Source organism: Dendronephthya gigantea, unplaced genomic scaffold, assembly GCF_004324835.1.
Source record: "Dendronephthya gigantea isolate DGI-Jeju-01 unplaced genomic scaffold, DenGig_1.0 000078F, whole genome shotgun sequence".
Classification (NCBI taxonomy): Eukaryota; Metazoa; Cnidaria; class Anthozoa; order Malacalcyonacea; family Nephtheidae; genus Dendronephthya; species Dendronephthya gigantea.
Window position 1 is genome coordinate 802686 of NW_021163088.1, and position 25893 is coordinate 828578.

Genomic DNA, 25893 nt, shown 5'->3' on the forward strand with positions numbered 1-25893 from the left:
CGTGAAGAGTGATTAGAGTTAAAGTTGGTCCTGCCGAGATTTGAACTCGGATCGTTGGATTCAGAGTCCAAAGTGCTAACCATTACACCACAGAACCAACCGTGATTGGTTTTTAACGCATTTTTTGATCCAGGATTTTAACGATGCATATAAAACTGTTCACGATGAATTTCTCCATTCAAACTTGTGTTCAATTTTTTTCTTCTATGATTTTCTTCATGCTCTCCATCTATTTGCTGCCTTTGATTTGTAACAAAAAGTACAATGATGTGTCGAATATTGTCATATCTTGCGTTGATGGTGTAATGGTGAGCATTGTTGCGTTCCAAGAAGTAGATCTGGGTTCGATTCCTGGTCAACGCATACTCGCTTTTGGGTCTTCATCATCCTCTATTTGAAGAAAAATATTGCAAGTTTTTAAGCCGACAATAGAAATTAACTTCTTTCTTTCTTATTACTGAAAACAGTTGCTATTTCATTCCATTGGTTTTATATTTCCCCAAAAAATTAGAAACAACATATTTTGACTGAATTTACGGGACTCAGAACACTACAAAAAAACGTGCAAATTATCTTCACTGCCCTAAATCTTCGACAAATCATCTTAAAAAGTGCCTCGCTTCCACACGACCTTCAATCCTTGCAAAATTATCTTAGCGTGAAAGTGTGATTAGCTTTAATCGCATTCGTATAGGTCTTGCCAAGATTTAAACCCGGATTCTTGGATTCAAAGTCAAAAGTGCTAACCATTACACCACAGGAGCAACGTGACATTGGTCTCGAAGCGCCTTTTTTCCATCCAGGATTATAACGATGCATATAAACATGTTCACGATGAATTTCTCCATTCAAACTTCACTGCAATTTTTTTTTTAATTGCTTCATGCTCTCCATCTATTTGCTGCCTTTGATTTGTAACAAATAGTACAATGATGTGTCGAATATTGTCATATCTTGCGTGATGGTGTAATGGTTAGCATTGTTGCCTTCCAAGCAGTAGATCTGGGTTCGATTCCCGGTCAACGCATATTCGCTTATGGGTCGACTTCATCATCCTCTATTTGAAGGAAAATATTGCAAGTTTTTAAGCCGACAGTAGAAATCAACTTTTCCCTTTGTTATTACTGAAAACATTGCTTATTCATTCCAATGGTTTTATATTTCCCCAAAAAATTAGAAACAACATATTTTGAGTGAATTTACGGGACTCAGAACACTACAAAAAAACGTACAAATTATCTTCATTGCCCTAAATCTTCGACTAATCATCTTAAAAAGTGCCTCGCTTCCACAAGACCTTCAATCCTTGCAAAATTATCTTAGCGTGAAAGTGTGATTAGCGGTAATCGCATTCGTATAGGTCCTGCCGAGATTTAAACTCGGATTCTTGGATTCAAAGTCCAAAGTGCTAACCATTACACCACAGAACCAACGTGAGATTGGTTTCAAAGCGCATTTTTTTTATCCAGGATTATAACGATGCATATAAAACTGTTCACGATGAATTTCTCCATTCAAACTTCCCTGCAATTTTTTTTTTCCATGATTTTCTTCATGCTCTCCATCTTTTTGCTGCCTTTGATTTGTAACAAAAAGTACAATGATGTGTCGAATATTGTCATATCTTGCGTTGATGGTGTAATGGTTAGCATTGCTGCCTTCCAAGCAGTAGATCTGGGTTCGATTCCCGGTCAACGCATATTCGCTTTGGGTCTTCATCATCCTCTGTTTGAAAAAATATTGCATGTTTTTAAGCCGAAATAGAAATTAACTTTTCCCTTTGTTAACAAAACGGTTGCTATTTCATTCCATTGGTTTTTTTTTCCAAAAAAATCAGAAACAACATATTTTGAGTGAATTAAAGGGACTCAGAACACTACAAAAAAATGATGTACGAACTATCTTCACTGCCATAAATCTTCGACTAATCACTCTAAAAAGAGCCTTGATTCAACAAGACGTGCAATGCTTGCAATTTTTTCCGTGAAGAGTGATTAGAGTTAAAGTTGGTCCTGCCGAGACTTGAACTCGGATCGTTGGATTCAGAGTCCAAAGTGCTAACCATTACACCACAGAACCAATCGTTATTGGCTTTACGCATTTTTTCATCCAGCATTTTAACGATCAATATAAAACTGTTCACAGTGAATTTCTCCATTCAAACTTGCGTGCAGTTTTTTTCTTTCTATGATTTTCTTCATGCTTTCCATCTATTTGCTGCCTTTGATTTGTAACAAAGCAGAATGATGTGTCGAATATTGAAATATCTTGCGTTGATGGTGTAATGGTTAGCATTGTTGCCTTCCAAGCATGATCTGGTTCGATTCCCAGTCAACGCATATTCGCTTTTGGGTCTTCATCATCCTCTATTTTAAGGAAAATATTGCAAATTTTTAAGCCGACAATAGAAATTAACTTCTTTCTTTCTTATTACTGAAAACAGTTGCTATTTCATTCCATTGGTTTTATATTTCCCCAAAAAATTAGAAACAACATATTTTGAGTGAATTTACGGGACTCAGAACACTACAAAAAAACGTACAAATTATCTTCACTGCCCTAAATCTTCGACAAATCATCTTAAAAAGTGCCTCGCTTCCACAAGACCTTCAATCCTTGCAAAATTATCTTAGCGTGAAAGTGTGATTAGCGTTAATCGCATTCGTATAGGTCTTGCCGAGATTTAACCCGGATTCTTGGATTCAAAGTCAAAAGTGCTAACCATTACACCACAGAACCAACGTGAGATTGGTCTCGAAGCGCCTTTTTTCCATGCAGGATTATAACGATGCATATAAACATGTTCACGATGAATTTCTCCATTCAAACTTCCCTGCAATTTTTTTTTTTTAATTGCTTCATGCTCTCCATCTATATGCTGCCTTTGATTTGTAACAAATAGTACAATGATGTGTCGAATATTGTCATATCTTGCGTTGATGGTGTAATGGTTAGCATTGTTGCCTTCCAAGCAGTAGATCTGGGTTCGATTCCCGGTCAACGCATATTCGCTTTTGGGTCGACTTCATCATCCTCTATTTGAAGGAAAATATTGCAAGTTTTTAAGCCGACAGTAGAAATTAACTTTTCCCTTTGTTATTACTGAAAACAGTTGCTAATTCATTCCATTGGTTTTATATTTCCCCAAAAAATTAGAAACCACATATTTTGAGTGAATTTACGGGACTCAGAACACTACAAAAAAACGTACAAATTATCTTCATTGCCCTAAATCTTCGACTAATCACTCTAAAAAGTGCCTTGATTCAACAAGACGTGCAATGCTTGCAATTTTTTCCGTGAAGAGTGATTAGAGTTAAAGTTGGTCCTGCCGAGATTTGAACTCGGATCGTTGGATTCAGAGTCCAAAGTGCTAACCATTACACCACAGAACCAACGTATTGGTTTACGCATTTTTTGATCCAGGATTTAACGATGCATATAAAACTGTTCACAGTGAATTTCTCCATTCAAACTTGCGTGCATTTTTTTTCTTTCTATGATTTTCTTCATGCTTTCCATCTATTTGCTGCCTTTGATTTGTAACAAAGCAGAATGATGTGTCGAATATTGATATCTTGCGTTGATGGTGTAATGGTTAGCATTGTTGCCTTCCAAGCATGATCTGGTTCGATTCCCAGTCAACGCATATTCGCTTTTGGGTCTTCATCATCCTCTATTTGAAGAAAATATTGCAATTTTTAAGCCGACAATAGAAATTAACTTCTTTCTTTCTTATTACTGAAAACAGTTGCTATTTCATTCCATTGGTTTTATATTTCCCCAAAAAATTAGAAACAACATATTTTGAGTGAATTTACGGACTCAGAACACTACAAAAAAACGTACAAATTATCTTCACTGCCCTAAATCTTCGACAAATCATCTTAAAAAGTGCCTCGCTTCCACAAGACCTTCAATCCTTGCAAAATTATCTTAGCGTGAAAGTGTGATTAGCGTTAATCGCATTCGTATAGGTCCTTGCCGAGATTTGAACCGGATTCTTGGATTCAAAGTCCAAAGTGCTAACCATTACACCACAGAACCAACGTGAGATTGGTTCGAAGCGCTTTTTTCATGCAGGATTATAACGATGCATATAAAACTGTTCACGATGAATTTCTCCATTCAAACTTCCTGCAATTTTTTTTTTTTAATTGCTTCATGCTCTCCATCTATTGCTGCCTTTGATTTGTAACAAAAGTACAATGATGTGTCGAATATTGTCATATCTTGCTTGATGGTGTAATGGTTAGCATTGTTCCTTCCAAGCAGTAGATCTGGGTTCGATTCCCGGTCAACGCATATTCGCTTTTGGGTCGACTTCATCATCCTCTATTGAAGGAAAATATTGCAAGTTTTTAAGCCGACAGTAGAAATTAACTTTTCCCTTTGTTATTACTGAAAACAGTTGCTAATTCATTCCATTGGTTTTATATTTCCCCAAAAAATTAGAAACCACATATTTTGAGTGAATTTACGGGACTCAGAACACTACAAAAAAACGTACAAATTATCTTCATTGCCCTAAATCTTCGACTAATCACTCTAAAAAGTGCCTTGATTCAACAAGACGTCAATGCTTGCAATTTTTCCGTGAAGAGTGATTAGAGTTAAAGTTGGTCCTGCCGAGATTTGAACTCGGATCGTTGGATTCAGAGTCCAAAGTGCTAACCATTACACCACAGAACCAACGTATTGGTTTACGCATTTTTTGATCCAGGATTTTAACGATGCATATAAAACTGTTCACAGTGAATTTCTCCATTCAAACTTGCGTGCAGTTTTTTTCTTTCTATGATTTTCTTCATGCTTTCCATCTATTTGCTGCCTTTGATTTGTAACAGACAGCAGAATGATGTATCGAATATTGAAATATCTTGGGTTGATGGTGTAATGGTTAGCATTGTTGCCTTCCAAGCATGATCTGGCTTCGATTCCCAGTCAACGCATATTCGCTTTTGGGTCTTCATCATCCTCTATTTTAAGGAAAATATTACAAATTTTTAAGCCGACAATAGAAATTAACTTCTTTCTTTTATTACTGAAAACAGTTGCTATTTCATTCCATTGGTTTTATATTTCCCCAAAAAATTAGAAACAACATATTTTGAGTGAATTTACGGGACTCAGAACACTACAAAAAAACGTACAAATTATCTTCACTGCCCTAAATCTTCGACAAATCATCTTAAAAAGTGCCTCGCTTCCACAAGACCTTCAATCCTTGCAAAATTATCTTAGCGTGAAAGTGTGATTAGCGTTAATCGCATTCGTATAGGTCTTGCCGAGATTTAAACCCGGATTCTTGGATTCAAAGTCAAAAGTGCTAACCATTACACCACAGAACCAACGTGAGATTGGTCTCGAAGCGCCTTTTTTCCATGCAGGATTATAACGATGCATATAAACATGTTCACGATGAATTTCTCCATTCAAACTTCCCTGCAATTTTTTTTTTTTAATTGCTTCATGCTCTCCATCTATATGCTGCCTTTGATTTGTAACAAATAGTACAATGATGTGTCGAATATTGTCATATCTTGCTTTGATGGTGTAATAGTTAGCATTGTTTCCTTCCAAGCAGTAGATCTGGGTTCTATTCCCGGTCAACGCATATTCGCTTTTGGGTCGACTTCATCATCCTCTATTTGAAGGAAAATATTGCAAGTTTTTAAGCCGACAGTAGAAATTAACTTTTCCCTTTGTTATTACTGAAAACAGTTGCTAATTCATTCCATTGGTTTTATATTTCCCCAAAAAATTAGAAACCACATATTTTGAGTGAATTTACGGGACTCAGAACACTACAAAAAAACGTACAAATTATCTTCATTGCCCTAAATCTTCGACTAATCACTCTAAAAAGTGCCTTGATTCAACAAGACGTGCAATGCTTGCAATTTTTTCCGTGAAGAGTGATTAGAGTTAAAGTTGGTCCTGCCGAGATTTGAACTCGGATCGTTGGATTCAGAGTCCAAAGTGCTAACCATTACACCACAGAACCAATCGTTATTGGCTTTACGCATTTTTTGATCCAGGATTTTAACGATGCATATAAAACTGTTCACAGTGAATTTCTCCATTCAAACTTGCGTGCAGTTTTTTTTCTTTCTATGATTTTCTTCATGCTTTCCATCTATTTGCTGCCTTTGATTTGTAACAGACAGCAGAATGATGTATCGAATATTGAAATATCTTGGGTTGATGGTGTAATGGTTAGCATTGTTGCCTTCCAAGCATGATCTGGCTTCGATTCCCAGTCAACGCATATTCGCTTTTGGGTCTTCATCATCCTCTATTTTAAGCAAAATATTACAAATTTTTAAGCCGACAATAGAAATTAACTTCTTTCTTTCTTATTACTGAAAACAGTTGCTATTTCATTCCATTGGTTTTATATTTCCCCAAAAAATTAGAAACAACATATTTTGAGTGAATTTACGGGACTCAGAACACTACAAAAAAACGTACAAATATCTTCATGCCCTAAATCTTCGACAATCATCTTAAAAAGTGCCTCGCTTCCACAAGACCTTCAATCCTTGCAAAATTATCTTTGAAAGTGTGATTAGCGTAATCGCATTCGTATAGGTCTGCCGAGATTTAACTCGGATTCTTGGATTCAAAGTCCAAAGTGCTAACCATTACACCACAGAACCAACGTGAGATTGGTTTCCAAGCGCATTTTTTTCATCCAGGATTATAACGATGCATATAAAACTGTTCACGATGAATTTCTCCATTCAAACTTCCCTGCAATTTTTTTTTTCCATGATTTTCTTCATGCTCTCCATCTTTTTGCTGCGTTTGATTTGTAACAAAAAGTACAATAATGTGTGGAATATTGTCATATCTTGCGTTGATGGTGTAATGGTTAGCATTGCTGCCTTCCAAGCAGTAGATCTGGGTTCGATTCCCGGTCAACGCATATTCGCTTTGGGGTCTTCATCATCCTCTGTTTGAAGGAAAATATTGCATGTTTTTAGGCCAAAAATAGAAATTAACTTTTCCCTTTGTTAACAAAACGGTTGCTATTTCATTCCATTGGTTTTTTTATTTCCAAAAAAAATCAGAAACAACATATTTTGAGTGAATTAAAGGGACTCAGAACACTACAAAAAAATAAAATGATACGCAACTATCTTCACTGCCATAAATCTTCGACTAATCACTCTAAAAAGTGCCTTGATTCAACGAGACGTGCAATGCTTGCAATTTTTTCCGTGAAGAGTGATTAGAGTTAAAGTTGGTCCTGCCGAGATTTGAACTCGGATCGTTGGATTCAGAGTCCAAAGTGCTAATTATTACACCACAGAACCAATCGTTATTGGCTTTACGCATTTTTTGATCCAGGATTTTAACGATGCATATAAAACTGTTCACAGTGAATTTCTCCATTCAAACTTATGTGCAGTTTTTTCCTTTCTATGATTTTCTTCATGCTTTCCATCTATTTGCTGCCTTTGATTTGTAACAGAAGCAATGATGTATCGAATCTTGAAATATGCGTTGATGGTGTAATGGTTAGCATTGTTGCCTTCCAAGCATGATCTGGCTTCGATTCCCAGTCAACGCATATTCGCTTTTGGGTCTTCATCATCCTCTATTTTAAGGAAAATATTGCACATTTTTAAGCCGACAATAGAAATTAACTTCTTTCTTTCTTATTACTGAAAACAGTTGCTATTTCATTCCATTGGTTTTATATTTCCCCAAAAAATTAGAAACCACATATTTTGAGTGAATTTACGGGACTCAGAACACTACAAAACAAAGTACAAATTATCTTCATTGCCCTAAATCTTCGACTAATCATCTTAAAAAGTGCCTCGCTTCCACAAGACCTTCAATCCTTGCAAAATTATCTTAGAGTGAAAGTGTGATTAGCGGTAATCGCATTCGTATAGGTCCTGCCGAGATTTGAACTCAGATTCTTGGATTCAAAGTCCAAAGTGCTAACCATTACACCACAGAACCAACGTGAGATTGGTTTCAAAGCGAATTTTTTTCATCCAGGATTATAACGATGCATATAAAACTGTTCACGATGAATTTCTCCATTCAAACTTCCCTGCAATTTTTTTTCATGATTTTCTTCATGCTCTCCATCTTTTGCTGCTTTGATTTGTAACAAAAAGTACAATGATGTGTCGAATATTGTCATATCTTGCGTTGATGGTGTAATGGTTAGCATTGCTGCCTTCCAAGCAGTAGATCTGGGTTCGATTCCCGGTCAACGCATATTCGCTTTGGGTCTTCATCATCCTCTGTTTGAAGGAAAATATTGCATGTTTTTAGGCCAAAAATAGAAATTAACTTTTCCCTTTGTTAACAAAACGGTTGCTATTTCATTCCATTGGTTTTTTATTTCCAAAAAAATCAGAAACAACATATTTTGAGTGAATTAGGGACTCAGAACACTACAAAAAAATGATGTACGAACTATCTTCACTGCCATAAATCTTCGACTAATCACTTAAAAAGTGCCTTGATTCAACGAGACGTGCAATGCTTGCAATTTTTCGGTGAAGAGTGATTAGAGTTAAAGTTGGTCCTGCCGAGATTTGAACTCGGATCGTTGGATTCAGAGTCCAAAGTGCTAACCATTACACGACAGAACCAACCGTGATTGGTTTTAAACGCATTTTTTGATCCAGGATTTTAACGATGCATATAAAACTGTTCACGATGAATTTCTCCATACAAACTTGTGTTCAATTTTTTTTTTCTATGATTTTCTTCATGCTCTCCATCTATTTGCTGCCTTTGATTTGTCACAAAAAGTACAATGATGTGTCGAATATTGTCATATCTTGCGTTGATGGTGTAATGGTGAGCATTGTTGCGTTCCAAGAAGTAGATCTGGGTTCGATTCCCAGTAACGCATATTCGCTTTTGGGTCTTCATCATCCTCTATTTGAAGAAAAATATTGCAAGTTTTTAAGCCGACAATAGAAATTAACTTCTTTCTTTCTTATTACTGAAAACAGTTGCTATTTCATTCCATTGGTTTTATATTTCCCCAAAAAATTAGAAACAACATATTTTGAGTGAATTTACGGGACTCAGAACACTACAAAAAAACGTACAAATTATCTTCACTGCCCTAAATCTTCGACAAATCATCTTAAAAAGTGCCTCGCTTCCACAAGACCTTCAATCCTTGCAAAATTATCTTAGCGTTAAAGTGTGATTAGCGTTAATCGCATTCGTATAGGTCTTGCCGAGATTTAAACCCGGATTCTTGGATTCAAAGTCAAAAGTGCTAACCATTACACCACAGAACCAACGTGAGATTGGTCTCGAAGCGCCTTTTTTCCATGCAGGATTATAACGATGCATATAAACATGTTCACGATGAATTTCTCCATTCAAACTTCCCTGCAATTTTTTTTTTTTAATTGCTTCATGCTCTCCATCTATATGCTGCCTTTGATTTGTAACAAATAGTACAATGATGTGTCGAATATTGTCATATCTTGCGTGATGGTGTAATGGTTAGCATTGTTGCCTTCCAAGCAGTAGATCTGGGTTCGATTCCCGGTCAACGCATATTCGCTTTTGGGTCGACTTCATCATCCTCTATTTGAAGGAAAATATTGCAAGTTTTTAAGCCGACAGTAGAAATTAACTTTTCCCTTTGTTATTACTGAAAACAGTTGCTAATTCATTCCATTGGTTTTATATTTCCCCAAAAAATTAGAAACCACATATTTTGAGTGAATTTACGGGACTCAGAACACTACAAAACAAAGTACAAATTATCTTCATTGCCCTAAATCTTCGACTAATCATCTTAAAAAGTGCCTCGCTTCCACAAGACCTTCAATCCTTGCAAAATTATCTTAGAGTGAAAGTGTGATTAGCGGTAATCGCATTCGTATAGGTCCTGCCGAGATTTGAACTCGGATTCTTGGATTCAAAGTCCAAAGTGCTAACCATTACACCACAGAACCAACGTGAGATTGGTTTCAAAGCGCATTTTTTGATCCAGGATTATAACGATGCATATAAAACTGTTCACGATGAATTTCTCCATTCAAACTTCCCTGCAATTTTTTTTTTCCATAATTTTCTTCATGCTCTCCATCTTTTTGCTGCCTTTGATTTGTAACAAAAAGTACAATGATGTGTCGAATATTGTCATATCTTGCGTTGATGGTGTAATGGTTAGCATTGCTGCCTTCCAAGCAGTAGATCTGGGTTCGATTCCCGGTCAACGCATATTCGCTTTGGGGTCTTCATCATCCTCTGTTTGAAGGAAAATATTGCATGTTTTTAAGCCGAAAATAGAAATTAACTTTTCCCTTTGTTAACAAAACGGTTGCTATTTCATTCCATTGGTTTTTTTATTTCCAAAAAAAATCAGAAACAACATATTTTGAGTGAATTAAAGGGACTCAGAACACTACAAAAAAATGATGTACGAACTATCTTCACTGCCATAAATCTTCGACTAATCACTCTAAAAAGTGCCTTGATTCAACGAGACGTGCAATGCTTGCAATTTTTTCGGTGAAGAGTGATTAGAGTTAAAGTTGGTCCTGCCGAGATTTGAACTCGGATCGTTGGATTCAGAGTCCAAAGTGCTAACCATTACACGACAGAACCAACCGTGATTGGTTTTAAACGCATTTTTTGATCCAGGATTTTAACGATGCATATAAAACTGTTCACGATGAATTTCTCCATACAAACTTGTGTTCAATTTTTTTCTTTCTATGATTTTCTTCATGCTCTCCATCTATTTGCTGCCTTTGATTTGTCACAAAAAGTACAATGATGTGTCGAATATTGTCATATCTTGCGTTGATGGTGTAATGGTGAGCATTGTTGCGTTCCAAGAAGTAGATCTGGGTTCGATTCCCAGTAAACGCATATTCGCTTTTGGGTCTTCATCATCCTCTATTTGAAGAAAAATATTGCAAGTTTTTAAGCCGACAATAGAAATTAACTTCTTTCTTTCTTATTACTGAAAACAGTTGCTATTTCATTCCATTGGTTTTATATTTCCCCAAAAAATTAGAACAACATATTTTGAGTGAATTTACGGGACTCAGAACACTACAAAAAAACGTACAAATTATCTTCACTGCCCTAAATCTTCGACAAATCATCTTAAAAAGTGCCTCGCTTCCACAAGACCTTCAATCCTTGCAAAATTATCTTAGCGTTAAAGTGTGATTAGCGTTAATCGCATTCGTATAGGTCTTGCCGAGATTTAAACCCGGATTCTTGGATTCAAAGTCAAAAGTGCTAACCATTACACCACAGAACCAACGTGAGATTGGTCTCGAAGCGCCTTTTTTCCATGCAGGATTATAACGATGCATAAAACATGTTCACGATGAATTTCTCCATTCAAACTTCCCTGCAATTTTTTTTTTTTAATTGCTTCATGCTCTCCATCTATATGCTGCCTTTGATTTGTAACAAATAGTACAATGATGTGTCGAATATTGTCATATCTTGCGTGATGGTGTAATGGTTAGCATTGTTGCCTTCCAAGCAGTAGATCTGGGTTCGATTCCCGGTCAACGCATATTCGCTTTTGGGTCGACTTCATCATCCTCTATTTGAAGGAAAATATTGCAAGTTTTTAAGCCGACAGTAGAAATTAACTTTTCCCTTTGTTATTACTGAAAACAGTTGCTAATTCATTCCATTGGTTTTATATTTCCCCAAAAAATTAGAAACCACATATTTTGAGTGAATTTACGGGACTCAGAACACTACAAAACAAAGTACAAATTATCTTCATTGCCCTAAATCTTCGACTAATCATCTTAAAAAGTGCCTCGCTTCCACAAGACCTTCAATCCTTGCAAAATTATCTTAGAGTGAAAGTGTGATTAGCGGTAATCGCATTCGTATAGGTCCTGCCGAGATTTGAACTCGGATTCTTGGATTCAAAGTCCAAAGTGCTAACCATTACACCACAGAACCAACGTGAGATTGGTTTCAAAGCGCATTTTTTTGATCCAGGATTATAACGATGCATATAAAACTGTTCACGATGAATTTCTCCATTCAAACTTCCCTGCAATTTTTTTTTTCCATAATTTTCTTCATGCTCTCCATCTTTTGCTGCCTTTGATTTGTAACAAAAAGTACAATGATGTGTCGAATATTGTCATATCTTGCGTTGATGGTGTAATGGTTAGCATTGCTGCCTTCCAAGCAGTAGATCTGGGTTCGATTCCCGGTCAACGCATATTCGCTTTGGGGTCTTCATCATCCTCTGTTTGAAGGAAAATATTGCATGTTTTTAAGCCGAAAATAGAAATTAACTTTTCCCTTTGTTAACAAAACGGTTGCTATTTCATTCCATTGGTTTTTTTATTTCCAAAAAAAATCAGAAACAACATATTTTGAGTGAATTAAAGGGACTCAGAACACTACAAAAAAATGATGTACGAACTATCTTCACTGCCATAAATCTTCGACTAATCACTCTAAAAAGTGCCTTGATTCAACGAGACGTGCAATGCTTGCAATTTTTCGGTGAAGAGAGTGATTAGAGTTTAAAGTTGGTCCTGCCGAGATTTGAACTCGGATCGTTGGATTCAGAGTCCAAAGTGCTAACCATTACACGACAGAACCAACCGTGATTGGTTTTAAACGCATTTTTTGATCCAGGATTTTAACGATGCATATAAAACTGTTCACGATGAATTTCTCCATTCAAACTTCCATGCAATTTTTTTTTCTATGATTTTCTTCATGCTCTCCATCTATTTGCTGCCTTTGATTTGTCACAAAAAGTACAATGATGTGTCGAATATTGTCATATCTGCGTTGATGGTGTAATGGTGAGCATTGTTGCGTTCCAAGAAGTAGATCTGGGTTCGATTCCCAGTAAACGCATATTCGCTTTTGGGTCTTCATCATCCTCATTTGAAGAAAATATTTGCAAGTTTTTAAGCCGACAATAGAAATTAACTTCTTTCTTTCTTATTACTGAAAACAGTTGCTATTTCATTCCATTGGTTTTATATTTCCCCAAAAAATTAGAAACAACATATTTTGAGTGAATTTACGGGACTCAGAACACTACAAAAAAACGTACAAATTATCTTCACTGCCCTAAATCTTCGACAAATCATCTTAAAAAGTGCCTCGCTTCCACAAGACCTTCAATCCTTGCAAAATATCTTAGCGTTAAAGTGTGATTAGCGTTAATCGCATTCGTATAGGTCTTGCCGAGATTAAACCCGGATTCTTGGATTCAAAGTCAAAAGTGCTAACCATTACACCACAGAACCAACGTGAGATTGGTCTCGAAGCGCCTTTTTTCCATGCAGGATTATAACGATGCATATAAACATGTTTCACGATGAATTTCTCCATTTCAAACTTCCCTGCAATTTTTTTTTTTTTAATTGCTTCATGCTCTCCATCTATATGCTGCCTTTGATTTGTAACAAAATAGTACAATGATGTGTCGAATATTGTCATATCTTGCGTGATGGTGTAATGGTTAGCATTGTTGCCTTCCAAGCAGTAGATCTGGGTTCGATTCCCGGTCAACGCATATTCGCTTTTGGGTCGACTTCATCATCCTCTATTTGAAGGAAAATATTGCAAGTTTTTAAGCCGACAGTAGAAATTAACTTTTCCCTTTGTTATTACTGAAAACAGTTGCTAATTCATTCCATTGGTTTTATATTTCCCCAAAAAATTAGAAACCACATATTTTGAGTGAATTTACGGGACTCAGAACACTACAAAACAAAGTACAAATTATCTTCATTGCCCTAAATCTTCGACTAATCATCTTAAAAAGTGCCTCGCTTCCACAAGACCTTCAATCCTTGCAAAATTATCTTAGCGTGAAAGTGTGATTAGCGGTAATCGCATTCGTATAGGTCCTGCCGAGATTTGAACTCGGATTCTTGGATTCAAAGTCCAAAGTGCTAACCATTACACCACAGAACCAACGTGAGATTGGTTTCAAAGCGCATTTTTTTGATCCAGGATTATAACGATGCATATAAAACTGTTCACGATGAATTTCTCCATTCAAACTTCCCTGCAATTTTTTTTTCTTGATTTTCTTCATGCTCCATCTTTTTGCTGCTTTGATTTGTAACAAAAAGTACAATAATGTGTGGAATATTGTCATATCTTGCGTTGATGGTGTAATAGTTAGCATTGCTGCCTTCCAAGCAGTAGATCTGGGTTCGATTCCCGGTCAACGCATATTCGCTTTGGGGTCTTCATCATCCTCTGTTTGAAGGAAAATATTGCATGTTTTTAAGCCGAAAATAGAAATTAACTTTTCCCTTTGTTAACAAAACGGTTGCTATTTCATTCCATAGGTTTTAAATTTCCAAAAAAAATTAGAAACAACATATTTTGAGTGAATTTACGGGACTCAGAACACTACAAAAAATGACGTACGAATTATCTTTACTGCTATAAATCTTCGACTAATCATTTTAAAAAGTGCCTTGATTCAACGAGACGTGCAATGCTTGCAATTTTTCCGTGAAGAGTGATTAGAGTTAAAGTTGTTCCTGCCGAGATTTGAACTCGGATCGTTGGATTCAGAGTCCAAAGTGCTAACCATTACACGACAGAACCAACCGTGATTGGTTTTAAACGCATTTTTTGATCCAGGATTTTAACGATGCATATAAAACTGTTCACGATGAATTTCTCCATTCAAACTTGTTCAATTTTTTTCTTTCTATGATTTTCTTCATGCTCTCCATCTATTTGCTGCCTTTGATTTGTCACAAAAAGTACAATGATGTGTCGAATATTGTCATATCTTGCGTTGATGGTTTAATGGTGAGCATTGTTGCGTTCCAAGAAGTAGATCTGGGTTCGATTCCCAGTCAACGCATATTCGCTTTTGGGTCTTCATCATCCTCTATTTGAAGAAAAATATTGCAAGTTTTTAAGCCGACAATAGAAATTAACTTCTTTCTTTCTTATTACTGAAAACAGTTGCTATTTCATTCCATTGGTTTTATATTTCCCCAAAAAATTAGAAACAACATATTTTGAGTGAATTTACGGGACTCAGAACACTACAAAAAAACGTACAAATTATCTTCACTGCCCTAAATCTTCGACAAATCATCTTAAAAAGTGCCTCGCTTCCACAAGACCTTCAATCCTTGCAAAATTATCTTAGCGTGAAAGTGTGATTAGCGTTAATCGCATTCGTATAGGTCTTGCCGAGATTTAAACCCGGATTCTTGGATTCAAAGTCAAAAGTGCTAACCATTACACCACAGAACCAACGTGAGATTGGTCTCGAAGCGCCTTTTTTCCATGCAGGATTATAACGATGCATATAAACATGTTCACGATGAATTTCTCCATTCAAACTTCCCTGCAATTTTTTTTTTTTAATTGCTTCATGCTCTCCATCTATTGCTGCCTTTGATTTGTAAAAATAGTACAATGATGTGTCGAATATTGTCATATCTTGCGTTGATGGTGTAATGGTTAGCATTGTTGCCTTCCAAGCAGTAGATCTGGGTTCGATTCCCGGTCAACGCATATTCGCTTTTGGGTCGACTTCATCATCCTCTATTTGAAGGAAAATATTGCAAGTTTTTAAGCCGACAGTAGAAATTAACTTTTCCCTTTGTTATTACTGAAAACAGTTGCAATTCATTCCATTGGTTTTATATTTCCCCAAAAAATTAGAAACCACATATTTTGAGTGAATTTACGGGACTCAGAACACTACAAAAAAAGTACAAATTATCTTCATTGCCCTAAATCTCGACTAATCATCTTAAAAAGTGCCTCGCTTCCACAAGACCTTCAATCCTTGCAAAATTATCTTAGCGTGAAAGTGTGATTAGCGGTAATCGCATTCGTATAGGTCCTGCCGAGATTTGAACTCGGATTCTTGGATTCAAAGTCCAAAGTGCTAACCATTACACCACAGAACCAACGGAGATTGGTTTCGAAGCGCATTTTTTTCATCAAGGATTATAACGATGCATATAAAACTGTTCACGATGAATTTCTCCATTCAAACTTCCATGCAATTTTTTTTTCTATGATTTTCTTATGCTCTCCATCTATTTGCTGCCTTTGATTTGTAACAAAAGTACAATGACTGTGTCGAATATCATATCTTGCGTTGATGGTGTAATGGTTAGCATTGCTGCCTTCCAAGCAGTAGATCTGGGTTCGATTCCCGGTCAACGCATATTCGCTTTTGGGTCTTCATCATCCTCTGTTTGAACGAAAATATTGCATGTTTTTAAGCCGACAATAGAAATTAACTTTTCCTTTTGTTAACAAAACAGTTGCTATTTCATTCCATTGGTTTTATATTTCCAAAACCAATCAGACACAACATATTTTGAGTGAATTTGCAGGACTCAGAACACTACAAAAAACGTACAAATTATCTTCACTGCCCTAAATCTTCGACAAATCATCTTAAAAATGCCTTGCTTTGACAAGACCTTCAATCATTGCAAAATTATCTTAGCGTGAAAGTGTGATTAGCGTTAATCGCATTCGTATAGGTCCTGCCGAGATTTGAACTCGGATTCTTGGATTCAAAGCCCAAAGTGCTAACCATTACACCACAGAACCAACGTGAGATTGGTTTCGAAGCGCACTTTTTTCATCCAGGATTATAACGATGCATATAAAACTGTTCACGATGAATTTCTCCATTCAAACTTCCATGCAATTTTTTTTTCTATGATTTTCTTTATGCTCTCCATCTATTTGCTGCCTTTGATTTGTAGCAAAAAGTACAATGATGTGTCGAATATTATTATATCTTGCGTTGATGGTGTAATGGTTAGCATTGCTGCCTTCCAAGCAGTAGATCTGGGTTCGATTCCCGGTCAACGCATATTCGCTTTTGGGTCTTCATCATCCCTGTTTGAACGAAAAATATTGCATGTTTTTAAGCCGAAATAGAAATTAACTTTTCCCTTTGTTACAAAACAGTTGCTATTTCATTCCATTGGTTTTATATTTCCAAAAACCAATCAGACACAACATATTTTGAGTGAATTTGCGGGACTCAGAACACTACAAAAAAATGATGTACAAATTATCTTCACTGCCATAAATCTTCGACTAATCTTTAAAAAGTGCCTTGATTCAACGAGACGTGCAATGCTTGCAATTTTTCCGTGAAGAGTGATTAGAGTTAAAGTTGGTCCTGCCGAGATTTGAACTCGGATCGTTGGATTCAGAGTCCAAAGTGCTAACCATTACCGACAGAACCAACCGTGATTGGTTTTAAACGTATTTTTTGATCCAGGATTTTAACGATGCATATAAAACTGTTCACGATGAATTTCTCCATACAAACTTGTGTTCAATTTTTTTCTTTCTATGATTTTCTTCATGCTCTCCATCTATTTGCTGCCTTTGATTTGTCACAAAAAGTACAATGATGTGTCGAATATTGTCATATCTTGCGTTGATGGTTTAATGGTGAGCATTGTTGCGTTCCAAGAAGTAGATCTGGGTTCGATTCCCAGTCAACGCATATTCGCTTTTGGGTCTTCATCATCCTCTATTTGAAGAAAAATATTGCAAGTTTTTAAGCCGACAATAGAAATTAACTTCTTTCTTTCTTATTACTGAAAACAGTTGCTATTTCATTCCATTGGTTTTATATTTCCCCAAAAAATTAGAACAACATATTTTGAGTGAATTTACGGGACTCAGAACACTACAAAAAAAACGTACACAAATTATCTTCACTGCCCTAAATCTTCGACAAATCATCTTAAAAAGTGCCTCGCTTCCACAAGACCTTCAATCCTTGCAAAATTATCTTAGCGTGAAAGTGTGATTAGCGTTAATCGCATTCGTATAGGTCTTGCCGAGATTTAACCCGGATTCTTGGATTCAAAGTCAAAAGTGCTAACCATTACACCACGAACCAACGTGAGATTGGTCTCGAAGCGCCTTTTTTCCATGCAGGATTATAACGATGCATATAAACATGTTCACGATGAATTTCTCCATTCAAACTTCCCTGCAATTTTTTTTTTTTAATTGCTTCATGCTCTCCATCTATATGCTGCCTTTGATTTGTAACAAATAGTACAATGATGTGTCGAATATTGTCATATCTTGCGTGATGGTGTAATGGTTAGCATTGTTGCCTTCCAAGCAGTAGATCTGGGTTCGATTCCCGGTCAACGCATATTCGCTTTTGGGTCGACTTCATCATCCTCTATTTGAAGGAAAATATTGCAAGTTTTTAAGCCGACAGTAGAAATTAACTTTTCCCTTTGTTATTACTGAAAACAGTTGCTAATTCATTCCATTGGTTTTATATTTCCCCAAAAAATTAGAAACCACATATTTTGAGTGAATTTACGGGACTCAGAACACTACAAAACAAAGTACAAATTATCTTCATTGCCCTAAATCTTCGACTAATCATCTTAAAAAGTGCCTCGCTTCCACAAGACCTTCAATCCTTGCAAAATTATCTTAGCGTGAAAGTGTGATTAGCGGTAATCGCATTCGTATAGGTCCTGCCGAGATTTGAACTCGGATTCTTGGATTCAAAGTCCAAAGTGCTAACCATTACACCACAGAACCAACGGGAGATTGGTTTCGAAGCGCATTTTTTTCATCAAGGATTATAACGATGCATATAAAACTGTTCACGATGAATTTCTCCATTCAAACTTCCATGCAATTTTTTTTTCTATGATTTTCTTTATGCTCTCCATCTATTTGCTGCCTTTGATTTGTAACAAAAAGTACAATGACGTGTCGAATATTATCATATCTTGCGTTGATGGTGTAATGGTTAGCATTGCTGCCTTCCAAGCAGTAGATCTGGGTTCGATTCCCGGTCAACGCATATTCGCTTTTGGGTCTTCATCATCCTCTGTTTGAACGAAAAAATATTGCATGTTTTTAAGCCGACAATAGAAATTAACTTTTCCTTTGTTAACAAAACAGTTGCTATTTCATTCCATTGGTTTTATATTTCCAAAAACCAATCAGACACAACATATTTTGAGTGAATTTGCAGGACTCAGAACACTACAAAAAAACGTACAAATTATCTTCACTGCCCTAAATCTTCGACAAATCATCTTAAAAAATGCCTTGCTTTGACAAGACCTTCAATCATTGCAAAATTATCTTAGCGTGAAAGTGTGATTAGCGTTAATCGCATTCGTATAGGTCCTGCCGAGATTTGAACTCGGATTCTTGGATTCAAAGCCCAAAGTGCTAACCATTACACCACAGAACCAACGTGAGATTGGTTTCGAAGCGCACTTTTTTCATCCAGGATTATAACGATGCATAAAACTGTTCACGATGAATTTCTCCATTCAAACTTCCATGCAATTTTTTTTTTCTATGATTTTCTTATGCTCTCCATCTATTTGCTGCCTTTGATTTGTAGCAAAAGTACAATGATGTGTCGAATATTATTATATCTTGCGTTGATGGTGTAATGGTTAGCATTGCTGCCTTCCAAGCAGTAGATCTGGGTTCGATTCCCGGTCAACGCATATTCGCTTTTGGGTCTTCATCATCCTCTGTTTGAACGAAAAATATTGCATGTTTTTAAGCCGACAATAGAAATTAACTTTTCCCTTTGTTAACAAAACAGTTGCTATTTCATTCCATTGGTTTTATATTTCCAAAAACCAATCAGACACAACATATTTTGAGTGAATTTGCGGGACTCAGAACACTACAAAAAAATGATGTACGAATTATCTTCACTGCCATAAATCTTCGACTAATCATTTTAAAAAGTGCCTTGATTCAACGAGACGTGCAATGCTTGCAATTTTTCCGTGAAGAGTGATTAGAGTTAAAGTTGGTCCTGCCGAGATTTGAACTCGGATCGTTGGATTCAGAGTCCAAAGTGCTAACCATTACACGACAGAACCAACCGTGATTGGTTTTAAACGTATTTTTTGATCCAGGATTTTAACGATGCATATAAAACTGTTCACGATGAATTTCTCCATACAAACTTGTGTTCAATTTTTTTCTTTCTATGATTTTCTTCATGCTCTCCATCTATTTGCTGCCTTTGATTTGTCACAAAAAGTACAATGATGTGTCGAATATTGTCATATCTTGCGTTGATGGTGTAATGGTGAGCATTGTTGCGTTCCAAGAAGTAGATCTGGCTTCGATTCCCAGTCAACGCATATTCGCTTTTGGGTCTTCATCATCCTCTATTTGAAGAAAAATATTGCAAGTTTTTAAGCCGACAATAGAAATTAACTTCTTTCTTTCTTATTACTGAAACAGTTGCTATTTCATTCCATTGGTTTTATATTTCCCCAAAAAATTAGAAACAACATATTTTGAGTGAATTTACGGGACTCAGAACACTACAAAAAACGTACAAATTATCTTCACTGCCCTAAATCTTCGACAAATCATCTTAAAAAGTGCCTCGCTTCCACAAGACCTTCAATCCTTGCAAAATTATCTTAGCGTGAAAGTGTGATTAGCGTTAATCGCATTCGTATAGGTCTTGCCGAGATTTAAACCCGGATTCTTGGATTCAAAGTCAAAAGTGCTAACCATTACACCACAGAACCAACGTGAGATTGGTCTCGAAGCGCCTTTTTTCCATGCAGGATTATAACGATGCATATAAACATGTTCACGATGAATTTCTCCATTCAAACTTCCCTGCAATTTTTTTTTTTAATTGCTTCATGCTCTCCATCTATATGCTGCCTTTGATTTGTAACAAATAGTACAATGATGTGTCGAATATTGTCATATCTTGCGTTGATGGTGTAATGGTTAGCATTGTTGCCTTCCAAGCAGTAGATCTGGGTTCGATTCCCGGTCAACGCATATTCGCTTTTGGGTCGACTTCATCATCCTATATTTGAAGGAAAATATTGCAAGTTTTTAAGCCGACAGTAGAAATTAACTTTTCCCTTTATTATTACTGAAAACAGTTGCTAATTCATTCCATTGGTTTTATATTTCCCCAAAAAATTAGAAACCACATATTTTGAGTGAATTTACGGGACTCAGAACACTACAAAAAAACGTACAAATTATCTTCATTGCCCTAAATCTTCGACTAATCATCTTAAAAAGTGCCTCGCTTCCACAAGACCTTCAATCCTTGCAAAATTATCTTAGCGTGAAAGTGTGATTAGCGGTAATCGCATTCGTATAGGTCCTGCCGAGATTTGAACTCGGATTCTTGGATTCAAAGTCCAAAGTGCTAACCATTACACCACAGAACCAACGTGAGATTGGTTTCGAAGCGCATTTTTTTCATCAAGGATTATAACGATGCATATAAAACTGTTCACGATGAATTTCTCCATTCAAACTTCCATGCAATTTTTTTTTCTATGATTTTCTTTATGCTCTCCATCTATTTGCTGCCTTTGATTTGTATTAAAAAGTACAATGACGTGTCGAATATTATCATATCTTGCGTTGATGGTGTAATGGTTAGCATTGCTGCCTTCCAAGCAGTAGATCTGGGTTCGATTCCCGGTCAACGCATATTCGCTTTTGGGTCTTCATCATCCTCTGTTTGAACGAAAAATATTGCATGTTTTTAAGCCGACAATAGAAATTAACTTTTCCCTTTGTTAACAAAACAGTTGCTATTTCATTCCATTGGTTTTATATTTCCAAAAACCAATCAGACACAACATATTTTGAGTGAATTTGCGGGACTCAGAACACTACAAAAAACGTACAAATTATCTTCACTGCCCTAAATCTTCGACAAATCATCTTAAAAAATGCCTTGCTTTGACAAGACCTTCAATCATTGCAAAATTATCTTAGCGTGAAAGTGTGATTAGCGTTAATCGCATTCGTATAGGTCCTGCCGAGATTTGAACTCGGATTCTTGGATTCAAAGCCCAAAGTGCTAACCATTACACCACAGAACCAACGTGAGATTGGTTTCGAAGCGCACTTTTTTCATCCAGGATTATAACGATGCATATAAAACTGTTCACGATGAATTTCTCCATTCAAACTTCCATGCAATTTTTTTTTCTATGATTTTCTTTATGCTCTCCATCTATTTGCTGCCTTTGATTTGTAGCAAAAAGTACAATGATGTGTCGAATATTATTATATCTTGCGTTGATGGTGTTATGGTTAGCATTGCTGCTTTCCAAGCAGTAGATCTGGGTTCGATTCCCGGTCAACGCATATTCGCTTTTGGGTCTTCATCATCCTCTGTTTGAACGAAAAATATTGCATGTTTTTAAGCCGACAATAGAAATTAACTTTTCCCTTTGTTAACAAAACAGTTGCTATTTCATTCCATTGGTTTTATATTTCCAAAAACCAATCAGACACAACATATTTTGAGTGAATTTGCGGGACTCAGAACACTACAAAAAAACGTACAAATTATCTTCACTGCCCTAAATCTTCGACAAATCATCTTAAAAAATGCCTTGCTTTGACAAGACCTTCAATCATTGCAAAATTATCTTAGCGTGAAAGTGTGATTAGCGTTAATCGCATTCGTATAGGTCCTGCCGAGATTTAAACTCGGATTCTTGGATTCAAAGCCCAAAGTGCTAACCATTACACCACAGAACCAACGTGAGATTGGTTTCGAAGCGCACTTTTTTCATCCAGGATTATAACGATGCATATAAAACTGTTCACGATGAATTTCTCCATTCAAACTTCCATGCAATTTTTTTTTCTATGATTTTCTTTATGCTCTCCATCTATTTGCTGCCTTTGATTTGTAGCAAAAAGTACAATGATGTGTCGAATATTATTATATCTTGCGTTGATGGTGTAATGGTTAGCATTGCTGCCTTCCAAGCAGTAGATCTGGGTTCGATTCCCGGTCAACGCATATTCGCTTTTGGGTCTTCATCATCCTCTGTTTGAACGAAAAATATTGCATGTTTTTAAGCCGACAATAGAAATTAACTTTTCCCTTTGTTAACAAAACAGTTGCTATTTCATTCCATTGGTTTTATATTTCCAAAAACCAATCAGACACAACATATTTTGAGTGAATTTGCGGGACTCAGAACACTACAAAAAAATGATGTACGAATTATCTTCACTGCCATAAATCTTCGACTAATCATTTTAAAAAGTGCCTTGATTCAACGAGACGTGCTATGCTTGCAATTTTTTCCGTGAAGAGTGATTAGAGTTAAAGTTGGTCCTGCCGAGATTTGAACTCGGATCGTTGGATTCAGAGTCCAAAGTGCTAACCATTACACCACAGAACCAATCCAGATTGGTTTTAAAACGCATATTTTTATCCAGGATTATAACGATGCATATAAAACTGTTCACTATGAATTTCTCCATTCAAACTTGGGTGCAGTTTTTTTTCTTTCTATGATTTTCTTCAACTTCTCCATCTATTTGCTGCCTTTGATTTGTAACAAAAAGTACAATGATGTGTCGAATATTGTCATATCTTGCGTTGATGGTGTAATGGTTAGCATTCTTGCCTTCCAAGCAGTAGATCTGGGTTCGATTCCCGGTCAACGCATATTCGCATTTCATGGGTCCTCATCATCCTCTGTTTGAAGGAAAATATTGCATGTTTTTAAGCCGACAATAGAAATTAACTTCTTTCTTTGTTATTACTGAAAACAGTTGCTATTTCATTCCATTGGTTTTATATTTCCCCAAAAAATTAGAAACAACATAATTATTTTGAGTGAATTTACGGGACTCAGAACACTACAAAAAAACGTACAAATTATCTTCATTGCCCTAAATCTTCGACTAATCATCTCGCTTCCACAAGACCTTCAATCCTTGCAAAATTATCTTAGCGTGAAAGTTTAATTAGCGGTAATCGCATTCGTATAGGCCCTGCCGAGATTTGAACTCGGATTCTTGGATTCAAAGTCCAAAGTGCAAACCATTACATTACAGAACCAACGTGAGATTGGTGTCGAAGCGCATTTTTTTTGTCCAGGATTATAACGATGCATATAAAACTGTTCACGATGAATTTCTCCATTCAAACTTGCGTTCAATTTTTTTTTCTATGATTTTCTTCATGCTCTCCATCTTTTTGCTGCCTTTGATTTGTAACAAAAAGTACAATGGTGTGTCGAATATTGTCATATCTTGCGTTGATGGTGTAATGGTTAGCATTGCTGCCTTCCAAGCAGTAGATCTGCATGTTTTTAAGCCGACAATAGAAATTAACTTTTCCCTTTGTTAACAAAACAGTTGCTGTTTCATTCCATTGGTTTTATATTTCCAAAAAAAATCAGAAACAACATATTTTGAGTGAATTTACGGGAGTCAGAACACTAAAAAAAAATGATGTACGAATTATCTTCAATGCTATAAATCTTCGACTAATCATTTTAAGAAGTGCCTTGATTCAACGACACGTGCAATGCTTAGAACTTTTTCCGTGAAGAGTGATTAGAGTTAAAGTTGGTCCTGCCGAGATTTGAACTCGGATTGTTGGATTCCGAGTCCAAAGTGCTAACCATTACACCACAGAATTACACATTGCGTTTTTTTGTAATGTTCAATGCTAAGCATTAACATTAATGCTAAGCAATCTCATTTTGGTTCTGTGGTGTAATTGTCAGCATTTTGGACTTTTAATCCAAGGATCCGAGTTCAAATCTCGTAGTTTAATAAATCAAATATTGCAGTGAGTAAGACTGAATTATAGCTGATTTTACAGGATATTTCGCTAACTAAATAATTATATATTTCAAATGCAGTATATGTACATTTCATTTCGAATAAGGGTCATTAAAACTTACACAATCTAAATTGTACTTTTTTAAAATTTCACTTTCATTGCTTGAATAGGAATAACTAGAAATTACTAGAAATTTACGAGAAATTAACCACTAGAAATTTACTAGAAATTAGTAAAGTGAAAACGATCTGTCTTAATTAGAGGGAGTTCATACTTTCTGATAGTTCGAAGATTATTATAAACACCCGATTTTACACTTGGTAAAATAATTATTCAATTTATGATTCTGATTTTGTTCTATTTGATCAAAAATCTGTTTACATAAGTATTCTCGTCTATCATAGAGTGACTCTAGATGTCCCCTTTGCAAGGCCTCTTTGTACTTCATACCAGGGAAAATAATCCTCATTGCACGTCGTTGTACTCATTCCAGATCATCAGATAGATATGTAGGAAGATTCGAATAATTGGAGACTTCACAGGCATATTCTAGTAATGATCGAACACATGCATTTTAGAATTGAATTAAATATTTTTCTTCCACATCAGCTCGTCGCAGTTGTTTTAAAAGATAAAGTCGTTTTGAAGTTTTAGCAACCACCGTTTGTATGTGTTTTGTCCATTTAAGATCATCTGTTAGGATTAATTCTAGAACTTTCGTTGATTTTACAATTTCAATATGTCGTCCATTCATCGTAATTGGATCAAACATACCTTCGTGCTTGGCAAATTGAATCCTCATCTCTTTTCATTTTTCGGGGTGTAGATTTAATTTATTCTGTTCAGACCAATTACCAATTTTATCAACAGCTGGCTGCAGTGCGCTATTGCTGTGTTTAGGAATGACTTCGGAAATTTTGGTGTCACTCTTCATATTTCCACATATCTTCTGAGGGCTCGCCGGAAAGTAGGAAGTCGTTAATCATGGCAAGAAAGAGCCAGGGCCCAAGTTTTGTTCCTTGAGGGACACCTGCTGGAACGCGCTAAAAATTTGAGTAACAATCCGAGTCAATTCTCACTCTTTGAAACCGATTCCGTAAAAAATCCACATTCCAATTTATAATTGCTGGTTTTATACCATAGTCATACAGTTTGGCAACCAGAAGGTTATGATCAACCATATCAAAAGCCTTTTTATAATCTAACAAAATCACTCTAATCAGCCTGTTCCATCAGTAGCGGACAACTATTTGTGGAGCATTGAAATTAGGGCAAATTTTGTGCATGAT

General features: G+C 36.1%; 41 non-coding genes across 41 annotated transcripts; 17 read left to right on the top strand and 24 right to left on the bottom strand.

The window, feature by feature from the left end:
• Positions 1–25: 25 nt before the first annotated feature.
• On the bottom strand, positions 26–97 carry Trnaq-cug. Its single transcript has one exon. It is a non-coding gene; the product is annotated as a tRNA-Gln (tRNA).
• A 1530-nt stretch (positions 98–1627) lies between these two features.
• Trnag-ucc lies at positions 1628–1699 on the top strand. Its single transcript has one exon. It is a non-coding gene; the product is annotated as a tRNA-Gly (tRNA).
• A 308-nt stretch (positions 1700–2007) lies between these two features.
• On the bottom strand, positions 2008–2079 carry Trnaq-cug. Its single transcript has one exon. It is a non-coding gene; the product is annotated as a tRNA-Gln (tRNA).
• An 854-nt stretch (positions 2080–2933) lies between these two features.
• Trnag-ucc lies at positions 2934–3005 on the top strand. Its single transcript has one exon. It is a non-coding gene; the product is annotated as a tRNA-Gly (tRNA).
• Positions 3006–3323: 318 nt separating this feature from the next.
• On the bottom strand, positions 3324–3395 carry Trnaq-cug. Its single transcript has one exon. It is a non-coding gene; the product is annotated as a tRNA-Gln (tRNA).
• Positions 3396–4620: 1225 nt separating this feature from the next.
• On the bottom strand, positions 4621–4692 carry Trnaq-cug. The gene has a single exon. It is a non-coding gene; the product is annotated as a tRNA-Gln (tRNA).
• A 1243-nt stretch (positions 4693–5935) lies between these two features.
• Positions 5936–6007, bottom strand: Trnaq-cug. Its single transcript has one exon. It is a non-coding gene; the product is annotated as a tRNA-Gln (tRNA).
• Positions 6008–6859: 852 nt separating this feature from the next.
• Trnag-ucc lies at positions 6860–6931 on the top strand. The gene has a single exon. It is a non-coding gene; the product is annotated as a tRNA-Gly (tRNA).
• A 319-nt stretch (positions 6932–7250) lies between these two features.
• Positions 7251–7322, bottom strand: Trnaq-cug. The gene has a single exon. It is a non-coding gene; the product is annotated as a tRNA-Gln (tRNA).
• A 586-nt stretch (positions 7323–7908) lies between these two features.
• Trnaq-uug lies at positions 7909–7980 on the bottom strand. Its single transcript has one exon. It is a non-coding gene; the product is annotated as a tRNA-Gln (tRNA).
• A 192-nt stretch (positions 7981–8172) lies between these two features.
• On the top strand, positions 8173–8244 carry Trnag-ucc. The gene has a single exon. It is a non-coding gene; the product is annotated as a tRNA-Gly (tRNA).
• A 308-nt stretch (positions 8245–8552) lies between these two features.
• Positions 8553–8624, bottom strand: Trnaq-cug. The gene has a single exon. It is a non-coding gene; the product is annotated as a tRNA-Gln (tRNA).
• A 1263-nt stretch (positions 8625–9887) lies between these two features.
• Trnaq-uug lies at positions 9888–9959 on the bottom strand. The gene has a single exon. It is a non-coding gene; the product is annotated as a tRNA-Gln (tRNA).
• Positions 9960–10155: 196 nt separating this feature from the next.
• Positions 10156–10227, top strand: Trnag-ucc. The gene has a single exon. It is a non-coding gene; the product is annotated as a tRNA-Gly (tRNA).
• A 315-nt stretch (positions 10228–10542) lies between these two features.
• Trnaq-cug lies at positions 10543–10614 on the bottom strand. Its single transcript has one exon. It is a non-coding gene; the product is annotated as a tRNA-Gln (tRNA).
• A 1263-nt stretch (positions 10615–11877) lies between these two features.
• Trnaq-uug lies at positions 11878–11949 on the bottom strand. The gene has a single exon. It is a non-coding gene; the product is annotated as a tRNA-Gln (tRNA).
• Positions 11950–12145: 196 nt separating this feature from the next.
• Positions 12146–12217, top strand: Trnag-ucc. Its single transcript has one exon. It is a non-coding gene; the product is annotated as a tRNA-Gly (tRNA).
• Positions 12218–12534: 317 nt separating this feature from the next.
• On the bottom strand, positions 12535–12606 carry Trnaq-cug. Its single transcript has one exon. It is a non-coding gene; the product is annotated as a tRNA-Gln (tRNA).
• Positions 12607–13869: 1263 nt separating this feature from the next.
• Positions 13870–13941, bottom strand: Trnaq-uug. Its single transcript has one exon. It is a non-coding gene; the product is annotated as a tRNA-Gln (tRNA).
• Positions 13942–14133: 192 nt separating this feature from the next.
• On the top strand, positions 14134–14205 carry Trnag-ucc. The gene has a single exon. It is a non-coding gene; the product is annotated as a tRNA-Gly (tRNA).
• A 312-nt stretch (positions 14206–14517) lies between these two features.
• Trnaq-cug lies at positions 14518–14589 on the bottom strand. Its single transcript has one exon. It is a non-coding gene; the product is annotated as a tRNA-Gln (tRNA).
• An 858-nt stretch (positions 14590–15447) lies between these two features.
• On the top strand, positions 15448–15519 carry Trnag-ucc. Its single transcript has one exon. It is a non-coding gene; the product is annotated as a tRNA-Gly (tRNA).
• Positions 15520–15848: 329 nt separating this feature from the next.
• Positions 15849–15920, bottom strand: Trnaq-uug. Its single transcript has one exon. It is a non-coding gene; the product is annotated as a tRNA-Gln (tRNA).
• A 191-nt stretch (positions 15921–16111) lies between these two features.
• On the top strand, positions 16112–16183 carry Trnag-ucc. The gene has a single exon. It is a non-coding gene; the product is annotated as a tRNA-Gly (tRNA).
• A 323-nt stretch (positions 16184–16506) lies between these two features.
• On the bottom strand, positions 16507–16578 carry Trnaq-uug. Its single transcript has one exon. It is a non-coding gene; the product is annotated as a tRNA-Gln (tRNA).
• A 196-nt stretch (positions 16579–16774) lies between these two features.
• Trnag-ucc lies at positions 16775–16846 on the top strand. Its single transcript has one exon. It is a non-coding gene; the product is annotated as a tRNA-Gly (tRNA).
• A 310-nt stretch (positions 16847–17156) lies between these two features.
• Positions 17157–17227, bottom strand: Trnaq-cug. Its single transcript has one exon. It is a non-coding gene; the product is annotated as a tRNA-Gln (tRNA).
• A 1265-nt stretch (positions 17228–18492) lies between these two features.
• Trnaq-uug lies at positions 18493–18564 on the bottom strand. Its single transcript has one exon. It is a non-coding gene; the product is annotated as a tRNA-Gln (tRNA).
• Positions 18565–18760: 196 nt separating this feature from the next.
• Positions 18761–18832, top strand: Trnag-ucc. The gene has a single exon. It is a non-coding gene; the product is annotated as a tRNA-Gly (tRNA).
• A 327-nt stretch (positions 18833–19159) lies between these two features.
• Positions 19160–19231, bottom strand: Trnaq-uug. The gene has a single exon. It is a non-coding gene; the product is annotated as a tRNA-Gln (tRNA).
• A 193-nt stretch (positions 19232–19424) lies between these two features.
• Positions 19425–19496, top strand: Trnag-ucc. Its single transcript has one exon. It is a non-coding gene; the product is annotated as a tRNA-Gly (tRNA).
• Positions 19497–19811: 315 nt separating this feature from the next.
• On the bottom strand, positions 19812–19883 carry Trnaq-cug. Its single transcript has one exon. It is a non-coding gene; the product is annotated as a tRNA-Gln (tRNA).
• An 859-nt stretch (positions 19884–20742) lies between these two features.
• Trnag-ucc lies at positions 20743–20814 on the top strand. Its single transcript has one exon. It is a non-coding gene; the product is annotated as a tRNA-Gly (tRNA).
• A 332-nt stretch (positions 20815–21146) lies between these two features.
• Trnaq-uug lies at positions 21147–21218 on the bottom strand. The gene has a single exon. It is a non-coding gene; the product is annotated as a tRNA-Gln (tRNA).
• A 196-nt stretch (positions 21219–21414) lies between these two features.
• Positions 21415–21486, top strand: Trnag-ucc. Its single transcript has one exon. It is a non-coding gene; the product is annotated as a tRNA-Gly (tRNA).
• A 326-nt stretch (positions 21487–21812) lies between these two features.
• Trnaq-uug lies at positions 21813–21884 on the bottom strand. The gene has a single exon. It is a non-coding gene; the product is annotated as a tRNA-Gln (tRNA).
• Positions 21885–22080: 196 nt separating this feature from the next.
• Positions 22081–22152, top strand: Trnag-ucc. Its single transcript has one exon. It is a non-coding gene; the product is annotated as a tRNA-Gly (tRNA).
• A 595-nt stretch (positions 22153–22747) lies between these two features.
• Positions 22748–22819, top strand: Trnag-ucc. The gene has a single exon. It is a non-coding gene; the product is annotated as a tRNA-Gly (tRNA).
• Positions 22820–23135: 316 nt separating this feature from the next.
• Trnaq-cug lies at positions 23136–23207 on the bottom strand. The gene has a single exon. It is a non-coding gene; the product is annotated as a tRNA-Gln (tRNA).
• Positions 23208–23404: 197 nt separating this feature from the next.
• Trnag-ucc lies at positions 23405–23476 on the top strand. Its single transcript has one exon. It is a non-coding gene; the product is annotated as a tRNA-Gly (tRNA).
• A 909-nt stretch (positions 23477–24385) lies between these two features.
• Positions 24386–24457, bottom strand: Trnap-cgg. Its single transcript has one exon. It is a non-coding gene; the product is annotated as a tRNA-Pro (tRNA).
• Between the last annotated feature and the right edge of the window lie 1436 nt (positions 24458–25893).